This window comes from Humulus lupulus, chromosome 8 (genome assembly GCF_963169125.1).
Source record: "Humulus lupulus chromosome 8, drHumLupu1.1, whole genome shotgun sequence".
Classification (NCBI taxonomy): Eukaryota; Viridiplantae; Streptophyta; class Magnoliopsida; order Rosales; family Cannabaceae; genus Humulus; species Humulus lupulus.
The window spans coordinates 27,283,106-27,289,238 of NC_084800.1; the positions used below are offsets into that span (position 1 = coordinate 27,283,106).

The following is a 6,133-nucleotide window of genomic DNA, read 5'->3' on the forward strand; positions in this document are numbered from 1 at the left end:
CAAGTAAAAGTCTCAACTCCATTAACCTCTCATGTAATTGAAAATATTTAAAGTTTTAAGGGTTTCACTCATGGAGTTGGAAAAGAAGTAAGCACTCATCAAATGGATATATATTTAGGACAAACTCTTAAATAATTATTGAAATGAAGATAGGATATAAACTATTTGGACAACCACCATAAAGAGTACCACAAAACCAGTTTTTTTCGGGATTTTAAGTTAAATAGACAATCTTTACATTTATTCTAAGAGCCATAAAATAAACCATGAAATTAATAAACACATTTTTATTTATTTTTATTTTTTTTTGGACACAAGAGACAACATAATTGAAAATGATAGAAATATTGTTCTTGTGTCTTTCTCCTTTTTTTTTATTTTTATTTTTATTTTTTTTTCTTCTTTTTCTTTTTTTCTTTTTTTTTTCTATTTTTTTTTTTTCATGAACAACATAATAAAAGGCTCTCTAATAAGATTTGTCTATAGAAAATATTATCCCTAAAACATCATCCATTCATACCACAATACCTTGTCCAAATAATTATAACCATTTCTAAGAATCAATAAAAATTTAAAAGTTGTTTTCTCAAGTCTCACTTCTCACACAAAAGAATGAATTACTTAAACATGGCAAATTTCTAAGCAAATATGTACTAACAACCATCTTACCACAACAATTGGCATGTGCATTAGGTAACTCTAGAGAAACTCTTAGTAATATAGATAACAAAAATTGACTCAAAAGTAACATTTTGCAAAAATAAATAAGTAATTTTTTTAAAAATTTGACCGTGAAAATATTAATATGACAAAAATCAACATGAACGTGCATGAATATGCTCACCACCCCCAACCAAAATCTGACAGTGTCCTCAATGTCTCAAAAGATAATAAATGTAAAAGAGCAGGGAAAGAGAACACCTGGATAGCGAGCGTCGAGTGGTAGAGCGAATATTGATTCTCTAAAACATGAAAAACTGAAAACACAAAATGATAACAAATAAAATAAAATGACAAAAGGGAAATAAACAGAAAACAAACCTATTTACAAACAATTTGGAACACTACTCAGACTTGGTAAACTGGTTCCACGAGAGTGACTTCTTCAGGCTGGGTCACCCTTTCTATGTAGTGTTTCAGTCGCTGGCCATTTACTTTGAATTCTCTCCCATCAGTTGGGTCTATGACCTCAACAGCACCGTTGGGAAAGACGGTTTTTACAACATATGGGCCAGTCCACCTTGATCTCAGCTTGCCAGGGTGGATATGCAGACGAGAGCATAAAGATGCACTCGTTGGTTTGGCTCAAATTCTTTTCTTAGGATCTGCTTGTCATGAACCGCTTTCATTTTAGCCTTGTAGATCCTAGAGTTGTCATAAGCATCGTTCCTTAACTCTTCAATTTCTGACAATTGAAGCTTACGATTGAGTCCTGCCGCCTTGAGATCAAAATTTAGGCTTTTAACTGCCCAATAAGCTTTGTGTTCCAGCTCAACAGGAAGGTGGCAGGCTTTACCATAGACTAGCCTATAAGGAGACATACCAAGTTGAGTTTTGTAAGCAGTACGGTATGCCCAGAGAGCATCGAGAAGTCGTGAGGACCAATCTTTGCGGTCAGGATTAACCGTCTTTTCTAAAATTTGCTTAATTTCTCGATTGGCTAACTCAGCTTGGCCATTTGTCTGTGGGTGATAAGGCAATGCAACCTTATGAATTACACCATATTTTTGCATTAAGGTCTCAAAAGAATAGTTGCAAAAATGGGTGCCTTGATCACTTATGATAGCGCGTGGTGTGCCAAACCTAGATAACACATTTTCTTTTAAGAATTTCACAACAGTTGTGTTATCATTATTTCGACAAGGCACAGCTTCCACCCATTTTGAGACATAGTCTATGGCGAGGAGAATGTAAAGGTAGCCAGAAGAAGGTGGAAATGGTCCCATAAAGTCTATTCCCCAACAATCGAATATTTCTATTACAAGAATTGGGTTTAATGGCATCATATGTCGTCGGGACAGGGCACCTAATTTCTGACACCTTTCACATGATCGACAGAAATTGTTAGTGTCTTTGAACAAAGTGGGCCAATAAAGACCACACTGTAAGATTTTTGCGGCAGTTTTTTTCATAGAAAAATGACCACCACAAGCTTCATTATGACAAAAGTTCAGGACACTAAAAATTTCATCATCTGGAATGCAACGTCTCATAATTTGGTCGGGGCAATACTTGAAAAGATATGGGTCGTCCCAATAGAAGTTACGAACCTCAACCAAAAATTTACGTTTATCTTGTGTACTCCATGCAGTTGGAAGTTCGCCAGTCACTAAGTAATTGACGATATGAGCGTACCATGGCAACTTAGTGACTGCGAAGAGATGTTCATCAGGGAAGTCATCTTGAATGGCTGGGCCATCAGCGGAATCAGAAAATTCAAGACGAGATAAGTGGTCCGCTACCACGTTTTCAACTCCTTTCTTGTCTTTTATGGTCAGATCAAATTCCTGTAACAGAAGGATCCACCTAATTAAACGCGCCTTAGCATCCTTTTTGGAAAGGAGGTATTTTAAGGCGGAATGGTCCGTGAAGACTGTGATAGGTGAACCAATCAGGTAGGAACGAAACTTGTCAAGTGCGAATACTACAGCAAGTAACTCTTTTTCAGTGGTAGAATAGTTCATTTGAGCACTGTTAAGAGTTCTACTTGCGTAATAGACAACGAAGGGCTTCCCTTCCCTTCTTTGACCTAAGACAGCCCCTATAGCATAATTGCTAGCATCACACATGATTTCGAACGGTAAGTTCCAATCTGGTGGCTGAATGATAGGGGCGGAAGTGAGTTTTGCAACGAGTGTTCGGAAAGATTCCTCACACTCAGGTGTCCAACTGAACACAACATCTTTTGCTAGGAGGTTTGACAAAGGGCGAGCAATTGTCGAAAAGTTTTGTATGAACCTCCTATAGAATCCTGCATGCCCAAGAAAAGACCAAATGTCTTTAACAGTCTTGGGGGTGGGCAACTTTGATATGAGTTCAATCTTTGATTGATCAACCTCAATTCCTCGTTCCGACACGACATGCCCCAAGACTATGCCTGATGGCACCATGAAATGACACTTTTCCCAGTTGAGTACAAAGCCTTTCTCTTTGCAACGTTTAAGCACAGACTCCAAATTGAGAAGGCTTGATTCAAAGGAATCTCCAAATACTGTCAAATCATCCATGAATACTTCCATACATTTCTCGATCATATCACTAAATATGCTCATCATGCATCGCTGGAAAGTGGCTGGAGCATTGCACAGGCCAAATGGCATACGCCGGAAGGCAAAAGTACCAAAAGGACAAGTGAATGTGGTCTTATCCTGATCTTCTAAGGCAATCTCGATTTGGTAATACCCTGAATAACCATCGAGAAAGCTATAGAAAGGATGACCTGCCACACGTTCCAATATTTGATCGATGAATGGAAGTGGAAAATGGTCTTTGCGGGTGGCTGCATTTAATTTTCTATAATCAATGCACATGCGCCACCCAGTTGTGACCTTGGTAGGAACAAGTTCCCCTTTTTCATTTGGTACCACTGTTACCCCAGATTTCTTGGGAACAACCTGAGTTGGGCTGACCCATTTACTATCAGCAACAGGATAGATTATGCCAGAATCAAGAAGTTTCAAGACTTCAGTCTTTACTACTTCCTTCATCGTTGGGTTCAATCTTCTTTGAGGGTCACGACGTGGTATAGCCCCGTCTTCCAATTGAATGTGATGGGAGCAAATTAATGGACTAATACCTTTGATGTCAGCTATCGTCCATCCTAATGCTTCTCTTTGTTCTTGCAACACATTGATGAGTTGGAGCTCTTGTGTGGCAGTGATCTTGGAGGATATTATGACAGGAAAAGTGTTGTCAGCTCCCAAGAAAACATGCTTAAGACCTTCAGGAAGTTGGGCCAACTTTGGTTGAGGAGCTTGTTCAATAGATGGTTTTGGTGTTTCTCGATCTTGAGGGAGTTCCTCAAAGATTGGATTCCAAAACATGGTTCTTTTAGCCTGTGAGTGTTTGACGATTTCAGGGTTGATTGTCAACTCATCAGGCTCAGAACTTTCTGAAATTTGGAAGAGGTGATTAAAATGATTAGACGTGTATTTCGATTCGACCTCTTCCGAAATAAGTGTATCGATCAGATAGGATTGGAAACACTCATCGTTGTCAGGTGGTTGTTTTCCGATGTGGAAAACATTCACTTCTAGAGTCATGTTCCCGAAAGAGATTTTCATGAGACCATTCCTACAGTTAATGAGTGCATTTGCTGTTGCGAGGAAAGGTCTACCGAGAATGATGGGAATTTTGGACTCTATACTTACTTCAGATTGAGTGTCCAAGATGAGAAAGTCAACAGGGTAATAGAATTTTTCAATTTGAATCAGAACGTCTTCTACTATTCCCCAAGGTTTCTTAACTGATCGATCGGCCAGTTGTAACACCACAGATGTGGGCTTGAGTTCTCCTAGACCTAATTGCAAGTATATTGAATATGGCATGAGATTTACACTTGCTCCTAAGTCTAGAAGGGCTTGACCAAATTCCTGTTCCCCTATTTGACATGAGATGGTGGGACAACCAGGATCTTTGTACTTAGGCGGTGTTTTGCAGTCAATTACCGCGCTAGCTTGTTCTGCCAAGAATGCAGTTTTCTTGACATGATGCTTTCTTTTAACGGTGCATAAATCCTTGATAACCTTGGCATAAGCCGGCACTTGTTTGATCACATGCAACAATGGCAAGTTGATCTTCACTTGTGTTAAAAGGTCTAGGATTTCACCATGATTTTCCAGTACCTTTCCAGTGGATTTCAAAGCTTGAGGAAAGGGTGCCTTTACTGGAATGTTTATTGGCACATCATTATCTGGAGCGGGCATTGACGTACTCGTTGTCTTTGTTAACGGTGAAACCGTACTTTGACCACTTCGAGTAGTGATGGCATTAACCTCTTTGAAATTTGTATCTGCAGAGGAGGAGGTTTGTGCCATGTGTTGCCCTTTTTGATGGATTAGAGGTTGAGCGGGAAGTTTCCCATGCTCTTGAATAGCCAAAGTAGTGTTTAGCTTTGTCATTTGGACTTTCATGTCTTTCATTTCCTCTACCATTTGTGTGAAACAAGCTTTGAGCTCTTGAGTTGAGGCTATTTGAGTTTGTGCAAGCATTTGCAAAGTACTCTCAAGAGAATTACTTTACTGCATGATATTTTGAGGAGCGTTGTATGATTTTGGTGGTTGTTGCTGCTCAGGCCTCCATTGGCTCCCAGATGCTTGGTTCGAATCCTTCCAGCTGAAATTTGGATGGTTGCGCCAACCAGGATTGTAAGTGTTTGAGAAAGGGTTATAAGGTTTCTTGTAATCCCCTAAGGCATTGCATTGTTCCTCTTTTCCTCCTCTTAACTCACTAAGAGTTGGGCACTCTTGCGGTTGATGTTCCGTTCCTCCACAGATGAAGCATGGATCTCGTGTCTCTACCTTTGCAGCCATGTGGATTCCTCTACCTTCTTGAGATTTGAAAGCCTCGAATTGTTGTCTCAATGATTCAATTTGGCTTTTGACGTTATCCTCTTCCTTCAATTGGTAGATTCCAGTTGATCGTGGCTTGTCCATAGGACTCGGTCCATTCCATGTGTAGGACTTTTCAGCAAGATCGTCGAGGTACTCGAAAGCTTCATCGGGATCTTTTTGAAGGAATTCGCCATTGCACATCATTTGTACGAATTGTCTTTGTCCGGTTGTGAGACCGTCATAGAAATAGCTGATCAGATGCCAACTTTCGTATCCATGATGTGGGCATTGATTTATCAAATCTCTAAACCTTTCCCAGACCTGATGGAAAGTTTCATGGTCTTTCTGGATGAAGGTAGAGATTTGTCTCTTAAGGCTACTAGTCTTATGGGGCGGGAAATATTTGGCAAAGAATGCTTTTGTCATTTCGTCCCATGTTCCGATAGATCTAGGCCTTAAGGAATACAACCAGCTTTTTGCTTTGTCTTTGAGTGAGAAAGGAAAGAATTTCAATCTCACAATGTTGGTGACATCAGCTCGGTTGTTGAATGTAGCCACCACCTCTTCGAATTCCCGTATAT

General features: G+C 39.6%; 1 non-coding gene across 1 annotated transcript; it reads left to right on the forward strand.

Annotated features, from left to right (window-relative positions):
* The first annotated feature begins 5,823 nt into the window (after positions 1 to 5,823).
* Positions 5,824 to 5,930, forward strand: LOC133798861 (small nucleolar RNA R71). The gene has a single exon (XR_009876078.1). It is a non-coding gene; the product is annotated as a small nucleolar RNA R71 (small nucleolar RNA).
* Positions 5,931 to 6,133: the final 203 nt, after the last annotated feature.